Genomic DNA, 21,475 nt, shown 5'->3' with positions numbered 1-21,475 from the left:
TAAATGAACTAATTTATTCCACTGTTTCCTTCCACTCATGAGCCTTTTCAGTTTCTGTATAGGCAGATTGTGCCTGTACTTACACATTCCTAAAAATGCATTAGGCGTTTACATGAAGGGCTGAATGACAGTGTTGATTAGGAAATGGTGGGATAAGATTTGAGTGTTATGTACATTGTAATTTTAAAATGCAACCTTAAATCTTTTAGGCCTCTTTAAATTTTCATCACTCTTATTAATAACATTTTACTTTATACATTGTTTTAACATCCTAAAAGAACAGTATCATTCTTGTGTATTACAGGCCAGTCAGCCTCACCTCTGTCCCTGGAAAGGTGATGGAACAGCTTGTGCTGGATGCCATCTCGAGACAGTTGGAAGAAAAGGAGGTTATCAGGAGTAATCAGCATGGGTTCACTGGGGGAGGTCATGCTTGACCAACCTGGTAGCCTTCTACGATGTTGTCACTGGCTGGGTGGATGGGAGGAGAGCAGTGGATGTAGTCTACCTTAATTTCAGCAAGGCATTTGATACTGCCTCCCACCACATCCTTATAACTTATATTCCGCTGGAGAGAAGCTCTGCAGAGAGGGACCTGGGCGTCCTGGTGGACGACAGGTTGGCCATGAGCCAGCAGTGTGCCCTCGTGGCCAAAAAGGCCAATGGCATTCTGCGGTGCATTAAGAAAAGCGTGTGGCCAACAGGTCAATGGGAGGTGATCCTCCCCCTCTACTCTGCCCTGGTAAGGCCTCATCTGGAGTACTGTGTCCAGTTCTGGGCTCCTCAGTACAAAAAAGACAGGGATCTCTTGGAAAGAGTCCAGGGGAGGGCCACAAGATGGTGAAGGGCCTGGAGCATCTCCCCTATGAAGAAAGGCTAAGTGAACTGGGTCTGTTTAGCCTTGAGAAAAGACGACTGAGAGGGGACCTGATCCAGGTTTATAAATATCTGAGGTGTGGCGGCCATAGTGGTGAGGCCAGTCTCTTTTCAGTTGTACGTGGAGACAGGATGAGGGGAAACGGACATAAGCTGCAGAACACTTAACAGTGAACTATTCCACTACAAACAAAACAAAGTTCTTCTTTCTTGAACAACTTTGAGCTCACACTCAAAATGTGGATGTGAGTATTCACATTTTTATCTCAGTTGCAGCATTATTATAAGTTACTATTATAATATTATTATAATATAGTTATTATAAGAGTGATACTGCCAAGATACTGAAGGGATAACACCTATATAAACCATGCACAGCTTGGGAAGTTATGCAGTTTACAACTGACAGTAATTTCAGCTGTGTATATTTGTGACTCAGAAGAACACCCTGGGTGGTAACTAATGAAAAAGAAATAAGGTAGCTTGGCTGAATGCATATTATAATCTTTCTGTAATGTGTATTTATATTTTTAATGATTTTTTTTTTCTCCTGATATTTTTATCCCACAGTAAGAATTAGATTTAGGATATTTTTAGATTTTGTCCCACTTAAGAACTTTCACAACTCATGAACTCCCCTTTTTTTTTAACTTTTCCCATTGTCAGATAGTAGTTAATGTAATCTTTGTTCAAAGACTCTCAATTATTCTTTCTAACACTAATATTGCAAGAGATATTTTCTATATTGAAAATGAATATGAAAATGAAATTGAAAATGTCATAGATATTTCTTAGCTTAATGCTTAAACAAGTGCCAATTCTAGTGAAAGGCTACAGTTGTGCTAACTTGGCAATCCTTGGAGCTGAAGCTTTCCATGTTTTGAGTGCGTCCTAGCATTTCCTTAATTTTGTTTATCTAGCTGTAAATAAATAAATATATAGAAAAATCAAATAAAATAAAAACAGATGGTTATTGTCTAATTTCCTGTATTGTTGCTTATGTTTGTATAATTGGCTGGTGTAAATATAGTTGTTAAACAGGGAACATAGAGGGTACAGGGTACATCCTGTACTCAGCACTGGTGAGGCGCACCTTGAGTATTGTGTTTAGTTTTGAGCCCCTCTCTACAAGAAAGACATTGATGCCCTGGAACATGTCCAGAGAAGGGCAATGAAACTGGTGAGGGGTCTGGAGCAGAAATCTTATGAGATTGTTTAGTCTGGAGAAGAGGAGAAGAGGCCAGTCACAAGCGGTGTCCCTCAGGAGTCAGTCTTGGGACCAGTGCTCTTCAACATCTTCATCAATGACATAGACAATGGCATCGAGTGCACCCTCAGCAAGTTTGCTGATGGCACCAAGCTGCAGTCGATACACTGGAGGGAATGGAAGTCATCCAGAAGGACCTGGACAGGCTGGAGAAGTGGGCCCATGTGAACCTAATGAGGTTCAGCAGGGTCAAGTGCAGGGTGCTGCACTTGGGTCGGAGCAATTCCAGGTATTTATACAAACTGGGGGAAGATCTCCTTGAGAGCAGACCTGCAGCGAAGAACTTAGGGGTCCTGGTGGAAAAGAAGCTGGACATGAGCCAGCAGTGTGTGCTTGCAGCCCAGAAGGCCAACTGTGCTCTGAGCTGCATTTAAAAAAAGAAAAAAAAAAAAAAAAAATGTTTCTGTAGCCTGAAAATTATCCTGTTCATAGTTATATTTCCTCTTGGGAATTATCAGTCCACTGATTGCAGAAAAGGCTGCCAGCAAAAAGAGAAGTTATCAGTGATTGCTGTAAACAAAATAAAACAAAATAAATAAATAAATGCATGAAATATATTACCTATACTCTCTATTCCAGGCAAGTTCAATAGTTTCCCCTTTTTCATACCCAACTGCCAGCTGCGCAATGACTTACCTTCTGAATTCAGATATCAAACCAGAGCTTAAGCCATATAATTAAAAGCCATAGGACTGGATTTCTCTCACCAAACTTCAGACAATAATGGTGTAAGCTTCTACATCTGAAGTAATTATCCTAAGCTTCCTTTATACAGGATGCTGTTAATCACTTAGAGATATGATTCTTCCCACCTTTATTAGAAAGCAGTTATAGGATGAATCTATCATTACTCACATAAACCCTATCTAGTATGACTTTATCATATGGCAGTAAAACTATTAGAAACTTAGAAATATTCCTAATTCCTGAAATATTCCTAATGGTTTTTCTGCAAGCCTCCTTTGATGAAACATAGAAAATTAAAAATTCATATGTCTTTTCTTACAGAATATGCTCATATAAAAAAAAAAAAAACACACAGACCAAACTCTGTAGGTTAATTTTCCATGCAGTGTGGAGTCCAGTCACTTATTAACTACTTTTAATTTCTGCTTGAGTTATTCCTAATAATAAATATAAAAATATTATTAAGATTTTATTTCCTGGGTGTTTTAAAGGATAGAATCAACAGGGATATCTAGGGAGATTCAGTTATATTTATTCTTCCTTCTAAGTGGTTTGACTAGGTGATTTGACCTCTTAAGCAGGGATTCTGTGATCTTGATGAGTTGGTGTTCCTGGTTCTTAAAAGATTGATGTGGGTGTTTTATAGAAGTGGTGGATTTCTTCCACTCGTATCTTAAACGGTGATTCTGATGTTCCAAGGAAATTCCTATTGGTCTGTAAATATGACAGTGATATTTCCCTGCTACTCACCACTAAATCTACAATTTCTTTTTAGTAAACAAAATGATAGTATATATTAAATCTGTTTTACAAAATGGAAGGAAGACATTAAATCAATATTCAGCTACAACAACTGAGTTTTCTAGCATTAGGAAACAATAGAACTCTATTATTATATGACACATGCTTTATCCACCTCTTGGTTTTGCACAGTAGTTGCCTTAACTACTAAATTATTTTCTCCATTTATGTTTCTTGCTTCAGCTTAAAACACAGCAGTCAGAAATACATGCTACATGGGGAAAGGTATGAACTGCTACAGATGTTGTAAAGAGCTACAATAAATGCTGATATTTTGCTTGACTATGTGTGATATAGCACAAGGAGCAATGAGCACAGATGATTGAATACTAGCATGAATTACTTATAGTTTACATGCTCAGTGAGTTTTATTTAAGTGTCTGGCATATGGTAGTCACTCTGTTATTAAAAGTCAGGCTATTGAATCCACTGCTAAGAGGAGTATCTCTGTACATTAAGGGTACAGAGTAAGACAATAGTTTATCTTCAAAACTATTGGTTGTTGCATTGAAGGTAAAAGACTGGCAGGAAATAAACCCCCTTTCATTCCAGCTCATCCTTAGATATCAGAGGTTGGGAGAATCTGAGCGATAGCCAATTTTGCACTATAAATCTAGTTGTCTTCAATATACTGAAATGTTACGATTGCAGATGCATAAATAGCATGATGCACTTTCAACACTGTTGCATTCAAATGAACAAGCATGTGTAGGCGTTTGGGAAACTTCAGAATGTTACGGGACAGGACCTTCCCTGGCACATCAGTAGTAGATAAGAGTAGGTGACACCCAAGAGAGGCGGTAACGAAGTAGAGACACTGTAAGTAGAAGTGTAGGATGCAATAAAATTGCCATTTTCCAGCATGCCACATTGAGTCTGGTTGTGCTGTTATTGACCCCTGAGCCGGGATAGGCCAGATTCGCTGAGAAAAGCCACACTCATCGCTATCCGATGCAACAAATGGTGACCCCGACATGATACGGTCGGTGGCTGGGCTCGGACAGCGTGCCTGTCGGCGGTGGTACCCATGGAGAGGTGGCGGGTCGCCGATAGAAGACAGACAGCGGTGGTACCCGTGAAGAGGCGGCGGGTTGCTGACGTTCCCCATGGAATCCATAATTAAGGTATTCCTTCGTCTTTGCAAGGAATATTAGCAAGTAGCTAACATTCTTGCTACTAACAGTAGCAAGACTGTTTCTTCTAAGAAAGATATCTCTGCAGTCCTCTCACTTTTAGAGAAGGAGGGGGAGTTAGCTTCCCCGCACGATCTTTTGATCCCAGATCAATGGGACTCTTTTACTGCCACACTTTGTCAACGCGCAATGAATGACCAGAAAGCTGCAGAGCTTAAGACATGGGGCATTGTGCTCGGTGCTCTTAAGGCTGCAAAAGAAGAAGGGAATCTATCAGGGGTGGTTCGCAGCGTGTTAGGAATGTACACAGACCCCGGGAGGGGGGGGGGTGGGGAGCACGGGAGGCTCTCATTGCAGGTGCCGAATACCGAAAAGATGGCCCCTGGCGGCTTGGCCATGCCTGAGATGAGCGAGAACAAACAACAGGAGGGTGCAAATTGCGCCACAGCAATAACGCCTTGTGAAACCGGTTCTAACAAGACAGAGGGGGAAGAATTCCCCCCTCCCTATCCTCGCCAGCCACTGTATCCTTCTCTAAGTAACATGAAGTGGGGGGGGAATAGTGATAACAACAGCCCACAGGTGCCTCCGTCGGCACCACCAATGGTGAGCGGCCCAGCAACAAAGAGCGGCTCGCAGCTAAGGGGTAGGCCAATATCTGACTGGTCACTGATAAGGGAGGCACTGCTAGAGAGAGGAGATGTCCCGGACCCCTCAGCCTTCCCAGCGATAGTAGGGGAGGAGGGCCTCCAGTGGGTGCCCCTCGACCCAAAGGGAGTCTCCTGCTTGGCGGAAGCTATTGAGAAGAAAGGGTTGCGGGAAAAACAACTGCTGATACCTCCGAGAAAGCCCATTCACAAACGTACATGGTTTGGTCTCATTCTTTTGATAATGTCGATAAAGGAAAGAGAGGCGGTCCACCTGATTCAGCAACCCACGAATGTTTGGATACCTTAGGCTAACCAAAGAGGAAGGCAGGATTTCTGTTTAGCCTTACAGTCTGCAGCCTCGCCCTTCAGAACTTGCCTAATTGGAATCCCGCTCAATTATTCTCGGGACTCCGAGATATTTGAGAAATATGTTACCAATCTTACAGACTGCGAGAAATTCTACTACTCGGAGGCTAACATGTCCCAGTACCTTATTCAGTCCCTTAACATGATGCTCCCTTGGACCTCTCTGGAGTTGCAACTATTGGGGTCTGAAGGGGTTAGCAATGGTGCCCAGTTCAAGTCTCAGGAGACATGTGTTGGGTTCGCAGGGTTTGGGGTGGACGGACAACTATCGGACCCCATGATTAAGTGGCACCTCCTTGGGGAGGATAGCCCCTATCGGTCGCTAAGTTTTATCCTCGTCAACCCAAGGGATTTGAAAACATTTTCTTGGCACGGGCCATATTGTGGGTACACTTGGAATCAAACAAAAGTAGGCTTCCCCAACCCTAACAACTACACCACAAATTATACAAACAACATCTTGTATAAGTGCACCGCCTGCGGACCCCGCTGTAGAGTATGCAAAGTGACAAACTGGGAATGCTGTTCTAACATTACCCGACAATGGGAACAATACGGATGGGGGTACCCCTACCGATTGTGAGAGTCTCGTAGGTGGGGGGAGACACTATGGGTGAACAACAATAAGGCACTATCCCCAGGGGTGTTCCTGATATGTGGAGATCGGGCTTGGCAAGGAATTCCCCGCAGAGCGGTTGGGGGACCGTGTTATCTGGGGAGACTTACCATCTTGTCCCCGAATCTCTCAGAGTGATTAAAAATATCGAATTCAAATGTGGGGGGTAGGCACAAAAGATCGATACAGCACCTGACCCAGGACTGTGGGGATGAGGTCCGGTTATGGGGCGCTACGGCACGTATTTTTGCCTCCATAATAGCCCCTATCAGAAAAGCACAGATGTTAAAGGAGATTGAACAACTAGCATGTTGGTCGGTAAAGCAAGCCAATGTGACTTCACAGCTACTGACAGAACTGCTGATGGATGTGGATGGAATTCGACAAGCAGTACTGCAAAACAGAGCCGCTATAGACCTTTTGTTACTAGCCCAGGGACATGGATGCCGGGATATCGAAGGAATGTGCTCTTTCAACTTAAGCGATCATTCGGAGTCCGTGCACAAGAAACTACAATCGTTGAAGTCGCATGCCGAGAAGATATCAATACAAGAAGACTCATTTGCAGAATGGCTGCTGTTTGGGAACTGGGGCTCCTGGCTGATTCCCATAGTTAAAGGACTTGGTTTAGCCTTCATCGCTGTACTTATAATCGTAGCTTCTGTACCCTGTTTTATAAATTGGATCCAGAGATGTTTGCAGAGAGTAATGGACGCAACATTTGAAAGACGCCTCGCGTACCATTAAATGATAGATAAACTAAAACTTGTAGGCGTTGCGAGCTATACGGGATGTAACGGGGCAAGGCTTTCCTGCCATGGGGAGGGGGAGATGTAGGCATTCGGGAAACTTTGGAATGCTATGGGACAGGACCTCCCCTGGCACGTCAGTAGTAGATAAGAGTAGGTGACACCCAAGAGAGGCGGTAACAAAGTAGAGACACTATAAATAGAAATGTAGGATGCAATAAAATTGCCATTTTTCAGCATGCCACATTGAATCTGGTTGTGCTGTTATTGGCCCCTGAGCCGGGATAGGCCAGATTCGCTGAGAAAAGCCACACTCATCGGTATCCGATGCAACAAGCATGACCCTTAAGGAGTTTGATAGCATTCAGTGAGAACCTTCACCGTTAGATTAGTGAATAATACTGTTTATCAAAGAAACAGAACAGTAATTCTCTTTGATTGCTGTTGATACATTGTCTGCAGAGTATGTGAAAGCAACAAGAATGTGAACATATAGTTGACCATAAGCACATTAAATTATGAAATAAAGTTGTAAAGATTTCTAAGTTTCCAGGGTAAGCACTCAGTAAAACTATGTGAGAGTCTCATTCAAGAGATATCCCTGTGGAGGAAAGAGAGGCTCAACCATTTGGCTGAGCCCAGAAGTCAGGAATGTCCTCCCACATTATTTGTGCTGGTATCTTACCTAAATTCTTCTCTTTTAAGTCATTTTTATACTGTTTTCTTAATTTCAGGTGGAGCTTGAATGATTCGAGTCATACATAATTTCTGTTGACATTGATGTAAAATCTTGCCTTGCTTTTAAAGATTATAAAAATTCAGAGTATATGCTCAGTGAGGTTGCACTTTAGAATGTGTAGCCTTTGGGATACAGGTGTGTTTTGGCATTAATAATAAGGTTATAATGAACAAAGATAACCCAGGTATGGTTTCAAAGAAAAGGAAAGGAAAAAGAAAAAAAGAAAAAGAAAAAGAAAAAGAAAAAGAAAAAGAAAAAGAAAAAGAAAAAGAAAAAGAAAAAGAAAAAGAAAAAGAAAAAGAAAAAGAAAAAAAAGAAAAGAAAAAGAAAAAAAAAAAAAAAAAGAAGAAAAAGAAGAAGAAAAAAAGAAGAAAAGCTGTTCTCTCAGGGTAACAACTATGTAGACTATCAGTTCCATAACACCATCAAGTGCCCATCCCTGCTGTGTTATCACAGAGCCTGGCTATGAAGCTTCACATTTCATTCCACCCTCTTTGCTGTTTCTTGTAGAGTCAGCACACAAAGATCCTCCAGTGCTACCAAGTAAAAGGCTGCTGGTTATGCAGCCTAAGAATAATCGCAGAAAAGATTATTTGCACATTTACTCTACCTCACCCTAGAGGCTTCTTCAACACTGTACTATCTCTTTAGTTGGGGACATCCCGTTAAGTAACCTCCAAAAACTATTACACATGGTTATAATCATTTTTTTCTGTGTCAGTTGTGACTTTATGAGATGACCATTTCAGCCCTTTTCCAGCAGCCTTTCCCATGAGTGCTTTAGCCTTCTCATTGTGCAAGAATTTTTGAATGACCTGAAGATCTCACAAATAAATACTAAGATAATTTGGGTCAGCAGATATCCATATGACTGTTCTTGTTCTAGCTGAGATTATGAAAGAAAATTTGCCTACATTTTAGATGAAAAAGTAGACATTACGATTGTGACTCTGAGCCAGACATGGAAATCCATTTCCAATATAGAGTAAAATGACTGTGAGAAGTGGAATTTGAGATATATTTTTCTCCAGCGCAGTTGCTGTTAGGCTGACTTTTGGTGCTTGCTACCCAGAATGCTGAATTTTGTTGATCTCTGTTGTATATTATCATAGAATCATAGAACCATAGAATGGCCTGGGTTGAAAGAGACCACAGTGATCATTGAGTTTCAACTCCCCTGCTATGTGCAGGGTTGCTGTCTCGCTCCAATTTATAGGAGGGAGAGGATGTTCTTTTAATATTACATACCCGGTGTGAGATTAAGAAACAAAGGTTCAAATGTTGGTCCAACCAGTTTATTATAAATCCTAATTAGGTAAACAGAGAAGGGAAGGAGGGCAATAGAAAAGATAGGAAAGAAGCAAGAATCGCGTAAAGCGTGGATAGTCACCACCAGGATCCAGCAGCAGTTCTGTTGCACGCCGTTTAAAAGGTCCAAGGCAAAAGAGGCAAAAGCAGCAGGAGGAGGAGAGCAGCAGCAGCGTGACCGGCCTTGGGCAGCAAGCAGGTAGCAGGAAAAAGTTGCAGAGCCAATCTGGGAGGAAGCAGCAGGACTCAGGTAGCAGGCCCAGGAGAGTCCATCAGCACACAGGAATTCCATAGTGAGGAATCTGATGGCAGACATCTTTGTTCTTCTTCAGCATCATGGTAGAGCGCAGAGCAAGTCCAGGAGGGAGAGAGGCAGGTCATGAGGCTTCTCATGGCAGAAACCTCTTCTTCTTCGTGAGGAGTCTGTTGCCAGAAAGCTTCACCTCATGGTTGTAGGCCCCTTTTTTATCCTTCTTCTGCCAACATGGCATTCCTGGGTGCTTGGATAAGAGTCATATGCAGCACCTCCTGAGAAGGCCATCTTCCTTGAGGTAAGTCCACACAAAAGACCGCTTCACGGTCATTAAGCTGCGGCTTATCTCTCCCTCGTTGCCCCTGGCCTTGTCCATCTGTGTCCCTCAGACAAAGGATTTCACAACCCTTGCCCAGGACTTGCTTGGACTTGTTCATCTGTGTCCCCAGCAAGCTTTGGGACAATGATGTAAAAGAATAATCTCTTACAGTTGCCAGCCACTAGACCAGGCTGCCCAGAGCCACATCCAGCCTGGCCTTGAATGTCTCCAGGGATGCGGCATCCACAACCTCCTTGGGCAACTTGTTCCAGTGCGTCACCATACTCTGAGTTAAAAACTTCCTCCTTATATCTAACCTAAACCTCCCCATCTCAGTTTAAAACCATACAGATCAGACCGACTAGCGTTGGGCAACCTCTCCTGAACAGATGGACTTTTACCAACATCCACATTCCCCAGTCTATCCAGCTCCAGAGCATCATACCAGTTATGTAAGAGCACCTGGGAAGGTGTGACAGGCTGAAGGGCAGACTGCTTGTTGCCCCCAACAGGGATTTGTTTCCATCCCTCACTGTCTTTGAGATCGCCCCTTCCCACCTGACTGTGAGACGGCAGATGATCCCCCACTGCTTGAGGAGCATCTCCCCCACACCCTTCCCGTAGGGATGGCAGAGTGCAACTCCACCAATTGATCCCCTTCCCACAATCCCGGACTCTCCTCAGACCTTCCTACTTCCTTCTTTAGCTCTACCACAAGGCTAAGCAGATCATCCACCTGCTCACACTGCACACAGTTGGTATCCCGGCTGCCCTCCTGTAGCAGTGACAGGACCAGACATTCTCTTCAACCTGAGACCTGAACTGCGGCATGGACATTCGTGCTTTCAGTCTGAGTCTCCACGTCCCTGTTAGCAGCAGCTCTCCACCGTGTGGTGACCATGGTTGCACCTCGATGTGTCCAGAGAGCAACGACCTGCTTAAGTGACCTGTTAAGTGCTAAGCTCCCTCCTATATGGCAAGGTGCCCCACCCTGCCTGCTCGCTGATCCGCTTGGGGTTTGCCGTGAAAATCACTCGTTTCACACCGAGATAACAACCCTCCTCCCTGTGTAGTCACACAAATGGCTTACTGTTCCTCCTTGTTTGAACGGTCCAAGTGATTCACACACCCTGACTCATCCTCCCCGTCTCTACTCCCTGAAGCTTTTTCTAGGAAGAGAGCCTGGATGCAGAGCCATTGCCCTGGCAACACCCACTTCTCGCGAGAGCTGCTGGGCTGCTCTGTTATCTCCGGGTTCCCTGGATGAAAGACCGAAATCCCCCTGTACCTCCCGGTCAGTTGCTACAGTTCTGGCCAGGACGCTCCGAAGCAGCAAACCTTGGCGATTCAGTAAGTCTGATAAGTCTGATGCAATAAATCTTTCTTTCTGTCCTGAAATGGTTCACAACTTGAAATCAAAGAGCTAGTATGGGCCCAAAATCTGAAAATCCTATGTTGGATACGTGGTGGATGTTACTTTGGGAGGGAGCTGCTCAACTTGCTGCCTTTTAGCAAGACTGAAGTTCATTGTGATTATTGGTGAAGCAGGATGCTGCTGGTCCACTCTTCATCTGTCAAAATATGGTTAAAATTGAGGACTGCTATTTTCTAGATTTGAATAGATGGGAATAATGTGAAGCATCACATGCCTTTTATAAGAGAGAATATTTGCCTGAGGGAAGATGTCAGGGATGATGGGCTCTCAGGATTCTATAGTAGGTGTTGAAGGTGCAAATTCTAAGCTGGATGAAGCTTTTGGACTTCAAAATGTAATTGCTTCCTGTAGCACTGATATTTTCTTTGTACTAGGTTATAAACCATGAGGATAATATGGATTGCTTTTACATTATTACATGTTATACACTGCATAGCTGACCATGTTGTATTCAACAGTGCATGGGGAGTATGGGAAGACTGTAAAACACATTGACTACATTTGAGGGAAAAAAAAAAAAAAAGAAAACGAGCGACCCAGTATTAAACAGCAACACTCTGTTTACGAATGGTAACATGATCTTACTGGACATCACAGCTGCCTTTTCTCCAAATCTTTTAACTTATATTATCATCAGGATTTCTTCAGAGAGTATGTTCATGATCTACATGCTATAGCTTAGCTCAATAAGAGGACAGGTGCAGGATCTTCTATTTTCAGTGTTACAAAACATGTTTTAAATGTATCTATCTGGACAAATTTAAGAAGCACAGCATTAAAATTTCCATCATTCATGCTTTCTTTGGACTTAAACTTGAGAGGCACAGAGAGGAGTTTGGTCTTAACTATTCTTCTTCATCCTCCTTGCATGTGCGTTTACTCCTCAGTAAAGTCTTCTTCAATGAAAGTGCCCTATCTTTTTTTTTTTTTTTTTTCTTTAGAGATCTTTTGAAGAGGAAGAAACCCAGAGGGGGAGGGGGGGATGGAAGGAAATCAAATCCTCCTTTGGTTAAGAATACACAGCAGCTCATATTATAGTAAAAGTGAGTAACCGTGTAAATCATGTATTTTTTGCAGTAGAATGAGCTGCTGAATTTATTCAGTCTCTTTGTATACACATAAACACCATAATTTAGCATGCTCTTACTGAGTTGCAAACTGTAGCTTTCTATCCTAGTTTTGTTAATGTGTGTGTACAACCTGTGTATATAGATAGCCAGGTGATATTTCTGCAAAAGCAATGTACCATGTCCTCAGCCTACATTAAAAATAGTGTAAAAATAGCTCTACAAAATTTTAACAAACCCTATGCACATTTAATGTACTTGTCAAAAAGAAAAAAAAAAAAAACTTTTTGGCTGCTGAAGTATTCCAGACCTTGGCAACTGTAACTGCACTGACACCTGTACTGTTATGCATGCATAAAAGAGTTTATTGCAGTTTAGAATAGCCACCTTCAAAACATTAAGAAGAGAAGCTTGGAATAATGTTTACAATTCTGAATGTTTCCTGCATTTTTAAATTTGCTTATCCAGACAACACTCTCAGACATGGGGTTTGATTTTAGGATGATCCTGTGTGGAGCCAGGAGTTGGACTTGACATTGTCAGTCCCTTCCAGTTATGGATATTCTATGATTATCTGTTAATCCACATAAGATTTCAAATGCATTTTGATAGTTTGGTTTTGTCCTCGTTACTTGTCTTGGCCAAAAAAAAAAAAAAAAAAAAAAAAAAAAAAAAGTCCAGTTAGAGCTTTAGAACTTTTTCTGATTTTGATTTAATAATTTGAACTCGTTTCAGTACGGACTGGGAATTAAAAAATACTTCTTTCATAAGCAGACAAAAAAAGTAATTTCCCAATAACATTAGAACATATTTTTCTGACTGTTCAGTATTGCTGTCCAGGTATTATTATTCAACTGCTCATTTACATTTCTGATTATTAAATTTTAAACAGCCTGACATTCTCAGACATAAAGAATTAATATAACTCTGTATCACAGGTGTGAAAGACTGAGATTTTTCTTCACTGTATTCAGAAAATTCAGAAATAAAAGGTTTGCTTATAGTTAGAACTATGCAGTCCACTCCAAGATTCTGTGTTGTGTGATTCCATGTAGTTAGCTGTTAAGAAACATTGTCTCTTTGCCACTTCACTGCTTTTATAAAACAGCATTCCTTCCAGCCATTCATATAAAAATTCAGAGAGGCATTATTTGACAGATAATTGTGACCAGTTGCCAAAGCAGTCAAGCATCTTGTTTTCAGATAAAGAGCTTTGAAAAGTGAGTGGGGAGTCAGCTCCAGAAATGCATTAATACTGTGTAAATTATGAAATCTTTTTGATCAAATTTATAAACATATAAACCCCAAATGTGATATATAGGTGACAATTTTCATGCACGTCTTTCATACTAATAAAGAAGTGCCTAGGCTAGTAATCAATCATGCATAATTTTAAAATTGTTGATTCACCTCATAGATTTTGATTTGTAAACTATCATTCAGTCTTTAACCCACCTGCAAACTCTTTCTATAGAAACAAAATTCTTTGTACATTCTGCATAGTGTGTTAATATACAAGCCAAACATCAGTGTGCAGTAGATGCATGATGAATAATTAAACATCTCAACAGAAGAGGAGCTGATATGTCTGTACACTGGCAAAAGCCAACCTCTTTGTGCTGATGTAGAGGTGATATTGCTTCAGGAAAGACGGACAGATTTGTGATTTTTCCTTTTCATCACAGAATCATAGAATGGTCTGGGTTGAAAAAGGACCACAATGATCATCAAGTTTCAATCCCCCTGCTACGGGCACAGTTGCCAACCATTAGACCAGGCTGCCCAGAGCCACATCCAGCCTGGCCTTGAATGCCTCCAGGGATGTGGCATGCACAATCTCCTTGGGCAACTTGGTTCCAGTGCATCACCACCCTCTGAGTTAAAAACTTCCTCCTAATATCTAACTTAAGTTTTCCCTGTCTCAGTTTAAAACCATTCCCCCTTGTCCTATCACTATCAGCACATGTAAACAGCCATTCTCCCTCCTGTTTATATGCTCCCTTCAAGTACTGGAAGGCCAAAATGAAGTCTCCCCGGAGCCTTCTCTTCCCCAAGCTAAACAAGCCCAGTTCCTTCAACCTTTCTTCATAGGAGAGGTGCTCGAGCCCTCTAATCACTCATTTCTTAAAAACAAACAAACAAAAAAAAAAAACTTGAGACAATCTTTCTATACTTTTCTGCTTGAACTTACACAGAGACCACAAAATAAACATCAAATTCTATTACACTGAATCAATACTTTACAATACTTTGCACCCACTTATTGCTCAGAAGACTACAGAAACACCAGTCCTAAATCAATGAGCTGAAGCAAATTTCAGTGTATGTGTCACAAAACAAATGATGCTAATAACAAATTGGTAGGGATGATTGTATATAACTATAATCAGATTACTTGTTCAAAAATAAACCTACAAGAGCAACTTCAGTATGGATTACTGGTTTACTATGCTGCCAGATTACTGAATTAGTATTTCCAGTCTCATTCAGAAATGCAAGATACATGAATTCTCGGGCGAGAAGGGGTGAAGCGTGATAAGGAATGATCAAAATATTAAGGTAAAAATCTGAGACTTGTTTCTTGAAATGTAGGATCTAACAAAACAGTGATTATTCAGTCTGTAAAGACTGCACTTTTTTGCCAATTTCAGGATCCTCATGTTAGTAAATGCAAAGTATAATTGTGGTAACAAGCAGAAGAGAGAGAAATAGAAAAAGTAGTTAAATGCTAAACAATATTAGTGAGAAATATGTGTACATTTCATTAAAAAGTAATTGCATTTAAAAGAGAGAACTTCAAAACTATATTTAATTAGTTCTGTAATAGAAACAATTACTATGAAAAAAAAATGTGTAAGAACAATAGGAATTATATTTCCCAAGTGTACTTTACTTCACATAAAACAAATGAAAGACAGTATAATCAATACAAATGATCTAAAGCTTTTTTTTTTAATCCATGTTTAGAAAAAGTTGTTCATAATAAAGGGATTGGAAGTGCTGATATTGACTCTAATATTGTATATAAGTACTAACACATATAAAGAAAGTCAAAAAACTGCCCTTCACCTTTTAACACACAATTTCTCTAACAATTCCTGAAATGGGTTAGTATAGTGATGAATGCGTGCAGTTGGATAGCAATTTTTTGTTTTATGATTTCCAAGTATTCTGTCTATTATAGAATTCAGAATGAGGGTTGAAGAGCACTGAAAAAGCACATTTCCCTTTTCAAGAGGTAGCCCTGAGCATTATTTTTAGCTCTTCTGTGTTTAACTGTAACCTGTGTATTTCTGCAGGCATGCAATTTAAGCTATAATTGTGGTACAAGGATAAAATTTATGTTCACTGTATAGTTAAAGCTGTGGTTCAGCTGGGTATGAAGCCTATTCCCATATACAAGCCCTTGCTCTTAGCCATCAGTTCCCAGTGTTGTCTAGGCTCAGCTAGTTTCCACTGATTTAATATAGCAGATTGACTTGAGAGAAAATGTTTGATTGAACTCCTAGCCACTCTCAAGTAAAGTATTTGATTAAATGGTGCAGATATTCTCCCAGACTCTACCTCAGTGAGTTAGTAGGTGCTTTTTGTGAACTTAATTGTGCTGATAGACTAGTATAAATGTTTGTACTATTGCAGATTTGGTCATTTCAGTCTTTATATAATGAAGACAGCTAAGAGATATTTTGTACGTAGCTTAAGATAATGCACAAAGATAGTACATTTGTTGAAGTGGTGACATAGAACCATTAGCTGCCTGTACTATATGAATTAATTGGAACAATTTGGAAAGTTTAACCTAATCCCTGTTAATGTACTGTTGAAAGTGCATTGTGATAAGTGCTCCTATCACCATCTGAATAGCAAACAGCCAAGGAAATTTTTTCAAGCTGCATGGCCATGCTAGCAGTCTTTTTTAACTATCTGAGTTATGTCATCTCTTTCTACAGAAATTAAAGAACATGAAGGGTTGAATTGAATAGATAATTGATAGATAGATAAATGGATAAATTATTAATATTTCCAAAAGGATGTCAGGTCTCAGACTTTCATATTTTGACTACATATTTAATTCTCTTATTAGGAAGATGGCTGGAATCCTTGATGTAATGTTCTCATTGTTGATAAAGTATGGTTTTAAGAGGCCCCCCATGTATTACCTGAATAATTTATAATTCACTAATTATTTATATCCTGCTTATTTTAAAGAATAGAATTAGCTATAGACTAATTAAAGCTGTCAAAAAAGTTAATATTATTTAAGAAGGCATAAAATGGCAATGGCAAGACTGAATATAAAATATGACTGTGTTCTTTCTTGGTACTATGCTGTCCTGGGCTTCAAATGCACTATTATTTTAGAAATCTGGGGTAAGATTCCTTAGAGTAAATGTAAATACCTGCACTACAGACAGTTTGACCTACTTATTTTTATACCATTTTTAATAAAGTGAGACAAATTAAAACACGTAGAACACAATTTATTTCTAAGGTAGAAACCTAAATGAGATAGAAAAATATTGTCCAGGAAGTACTTACTTTTCTTTTTTTTATGACAAATGAAGGCCTAGGGTGATAACTCAGTTGTGACTGCCTTCTGGATAGCTGAAATGACGATAACTGCTGTACACAGTGTCATGTTCTAACTCTCCAGCAGAAGGCATGCATTTTCTCATCAGTTCTGTTTGCAGAATTGTATTATTTTATTTGGAATAGCATAAATATCTACAGATCTCTTATTTGGAAGTATAAAACAAATAGTTACAACTACAACAATGAAAACCACATCATGCTACTGATGGTTAATATGGCTATATATGATACTGAAAAAAATTCAGTAGTTGAATCAAGTTTTGCAACATTACCTACTAACATTACCAAAGTCATTTAATTAATATGTCTACTGCAAATGAACTGAACGCCAGGCTTTTTAAGTAAAGGCAGCCAGGAATTTTGAAAAAATGAATTATTAAGCTTGAAAACGCTCCAACTGAAAATGATGACATTTCTCACTGAAGTTTATGGGTACAAAATCAGGACAAATTCCTAGGGCGCTGAAAAGGTCTCATTAGGTTAAAGACGGGGGTTAGATATATAAAATCCAGTTTGATTATATAAGGCTTGTCAAGGGTTTATAGGCTGGTTTGTCCTGGTTCCAGGACTAGCGAGGCAGAGGGGCCTGTGGATCTGCACCCTGGAGGAGAGATAAGAGAAAAGGGTAAAGAGATGGGCTCCAAAACAAAACAGCGGCAACAATCTTATTTACTAAATAAGATATTGGAATGTAGGATAACACACTATAATACAATATAATTAGAATTGGAGCTAATAAATAAAATAAAATGAGAGTGTCCAAAAACTGAAGGTCTTACGCAAAAGCTGAGGTGAGATATGCAGTCGGGGCAAGCAAAAGGGAAGAGAGTGAGGTCCCATGACTTTGTCAGAGATGTTATATCTTCTCTGATTGCAAAGTCCTCTGGGGTATGTAGTTCTTCTCTTCTGGTACAGGTACCTGGAACTGGAGCATTAACTCTTTAACTCCCAGTGCACTACATGATGTTATGATGTGGAATACTAATAACCAAAAATCATAAACCCATGACAAAGGCTGAATATAGCAGTATCTATCTTTGAAGCATTTTGCAGTTTAGAAGAATTCATAATCCTAGCCAAAATGCTTGGACTATGCATAGGTTCTCAAGTATTGTACCCATCTGGGCATGGAGCAGGAATTCATATTGTTATATTTACTATGTTTAAAGCTGAGAATAGCTTTCCAGCAAGCCAGACAATGAGCAGACGAAGAAGAGCACATCAGGTGACCTTGCCAGGAATTATATCTCCTCTCTGTGACTGCAAAGTCCCCTGGGGAAATGTAGTTCTTCTTCTCCTCTGGACAGGCACCCGGAACTTGAGCATCAGCAGTCAAACCCCCAGTGCACTACATGATGTTATGATGTGGAATACTGATAACCAAAAATCATGAAACCATGACAACATCATAACATCATGTGAGGCACTGGGAATTTAACTGTTAATGCTCAAGTTCTGGGTACCTGCCCGGAAGAGAAGAAGAACTACATTCCCCAGGGGACTTGGCAGTCACAGAGAGGAGATAAAATTCCTGGCAAGGTCACCTGATGCGCTCTTCTTCGTCTGCTCTTCTTCGTTGGCTTTCCTCCTGTCTCCCTGCTGCTCAACCGGACTGTGCATCTCACCTCAGCGTTGTGGTGAGGCCTATCCACTTTTCGGACATTCTCTCTCTCTCATTATATTTGATTTATTAGCTTCAATTCTAATTATATTGTACTATGATGTGTTATCTTGCATTCCGATACTATATTTAGTAAATCAGTTTGTTTCTCCTCAGATCATTGCTGCTGTTTTTAATTCTTTGTGGGGTCCCCTGTTTTTTTTTTTTCCGGAGGCATAGATTTTGCGAAATCCCTCTGCCCCACTAGTCATGGGCCGAACCAGCCCATAAACCATTGACACTATGTTACCTTTTATCAGCAGATTTATAATCTACTGAATGTCAGAAAAAAATCCAGTGTCTAAATCTACTCTATGGATTTGCTGAATTTTATGTCAGTAAGTGGAAGTAGTCTGTTTTCTGTTTATTTGACTCTGCAAAGTTGGAAATCACGGACTTCCTACCTATACTAATAAGTTCAACGCTACTCAATAGATCAATAGACCGTATTGTGGAAATGTTAGAAGGCACCTTGACAATCCAGGAGCTGTGACTGCTAGTTCCATCAGAAACTGTCCACGACATAACTTAGAAACTAGAACGACTGTAACGTACTCAACAGACAGCTTACATAGAGGCCATGCCATATTAGCTATCTACCATGTCCAAGAATGTTCTTAGTAATATTTGATTTGCTAGTATAGTCAAGTACTAGTCCTAGATTTTCCAGTGGTTATACTGCAGCAGAATAATGGTGTTACCAACATTCTTCCTTATAAACAGAAGGGAATCAGTGATCTTCCAACAAAAGCATTCAGATAATAAATCTAAATCATCTTCCAATGACCTTACTGATGATGCTAGCATTTAAGTATTTGCATATTGAAATACACATTGTCATTAAGAAAAAGTGGAATGTTGTTATGGTTTTGTAATTTTTTGTTACTGGTATTCCATATCTTAACATCATGTAGTGCACTGGGAGTTGAAGAATTAATGCTACAGTTCCATGGGCTGCCAATATTTACGAATACCTGGCTCTGAGAAAAGAATAAGAACTGCATACCCCAGGGGATTTTGCGATTCTGTTTTCTGTTCAGAGGGTAAGATAAAACTGTTGACAGATCACAAGGCATTCTTTTCTTTTTCCCTTTCTGCTCATCCAAGCTGTATGTGTGTTTGTCTCACCTTCAGCATTAAAGCAAGGCCTTTGGATTTTGGAAACTGTCTCTAATTTTACTTGATTTATTCACTTTAATTCTAATTATGTTGTATTATATTGTGTTATCTTGTATTCAGCTATATCTTATTTAGTAAATTAGCTTTCCTCCTCAGATTGTTGCCACTGTTTTGTTTTTAGGCCCATCTCCCATCTCCCTACCCTTTCCTTTCCCCCTTTCCCAGAGTGTGGGACCATGGGTCTCCCTGCCCCATTAGTCAGGGAATTGGGCCAAACCAGCCCGTAAACTGTTGACAAGGGTATAAAAAGGTAATATACCACAATCTCTCAACAGTGGCATAGCAAAAGAACGACTTTATTTCTGTAATGTTTCTGTAATCAACATTAAAGAAAATAGTAATAATGTCATACTGAGCCTAATTTGCTGTAGGTGTCTGTACAAAAGGCACAGCTTTGTTTAAAACTGATAAAAAGTTATTGGAACTACTAACTGTCACACCTGTATTGTTTTCTGCAGCAGCTTTCCTACGAATCTTTAATGAAATATCTACCCAAATCTTCCACTTTCCAAAGCAGAAGAAATAAACATAGATCTTGTTAACATAAGCCGTAAGAATCCATTTTTCATAAAAATCTATACAGATAAGCAGAGTTATAAGCTAGCTGACGTTCACTCACCTCTAGAAGAAATACAGCAGAAGTATTCTAACTAATCATCACCATATGTTTTAAATAGGAAAAGGGATCAAAGTTTACCCATTCAGAGTATGATAATACAGGACACACATGAGCTTGCTCTGCACATAAGCTTCAAACAAAGCTAAAACTTACCTGACCACAATAATATGGTGCTAGGTCTGAGTTATTAAAAACTGTAGAGAATTTGTTTGTCTGGGGTCAGCATTATTCTGTGCAGTCAGAGATGGCAGACAGCTGTTTAAAACATAGTGTGTACACACACCCTCTACAATAAAATACTGAAAGATAGTTGGAAAATCAATCACTACACAAATACTTGATTTCTGTCTGCCCACACACAAAGGTCCAAATGTTATTATTCACACAAATTGATCTTTTTTTGCCTGGCTGTCTTTTTCTAGAATGAATTATTCATATGTGTCATTTAGCTGTCACAATTAAAGTGCGTCTGTTCTGTGCATGTAAACCCACAGTGCTCTCTTTGGTGAGCTATGTAGAGAAGAAAATTCAAATCTAACATCAACTAATACATCAGCACAATATTAAAAACTTTCTTGTTGAGTTTTTGTTGTTTTTTTTTTTGTTGTTGTTGTTTGTTTGTTTGTTTATCTTAGTAGAATGGGGTAGAAGGCAGTATTCTACCAGTGCCTTGTCAGCATGTTGCCTGACACAAGAAAGTGACTCAGCTATACCAATTATAAAGCAAAATTTTACTTTCAAATACATTTTATTCACACCAAGGAACACTTTCTGAGTTGGAGATTGCTGACTGAGCAAAACAGGTACAATTTAATTTTAATTATTTATTTGTAAATCTCCTTTGAGTAATAAATACACACATAAAGGTATGTCCATAAAGAAAACAAGTACAAACTTCAATCTGTGTCAGGAAAATTATTTGACAAATAAATTTTATTCCCTTAGGCACTGAAACAGAGTAGAAGGCACGAAGATTTGTGCTTAAAGAGCAGTTGGAATTTTATATATAAATGTGAATAACAATAATACTCTGCAGATTTTCTTACCTTTAAGTAACATGCAATCATTTAATGTCTTCAGCAAAACAAAGCAAAGGCTACCTTCTTTGAGAAATACTCTTAAATTCTTTTACTATGAGCTCTTGGAAAATATCCTTTG

General features: G+C 39.8%; 1 pseudogene; it reads left to right on the top strand.

The window, feature by feature from the left end:
- Positions 1–4,737: 4,737 nt before the first annotated feature.
- On the top strand, positions 4,738–7,143 carry LOC146545738 (uncharacterized; annotated as a pseudogene).
- The last annotated feature ends 14,332 nt before the right edge of the window (positions 7,144–21,475 follow it).

Source organism: Meleagris gallopavo, chromosome 1 (assembly GCF_905368555.1).
Source record: "Meleagris gallopavo chromosome 1, MGAL_WU_HG_1.1, whole genome shotgun sequence".
Lineage (NCBI taxonomy): Eukaryota > Metazoa > Chordata > Aves > Galliformes > Phasianidae > Meleagris > Meleagris gallopavo.
Note: the sequence above shows the minus strand (reverse complement) of the source record. Positions and strands in the feature narration are given on the sequence as shown.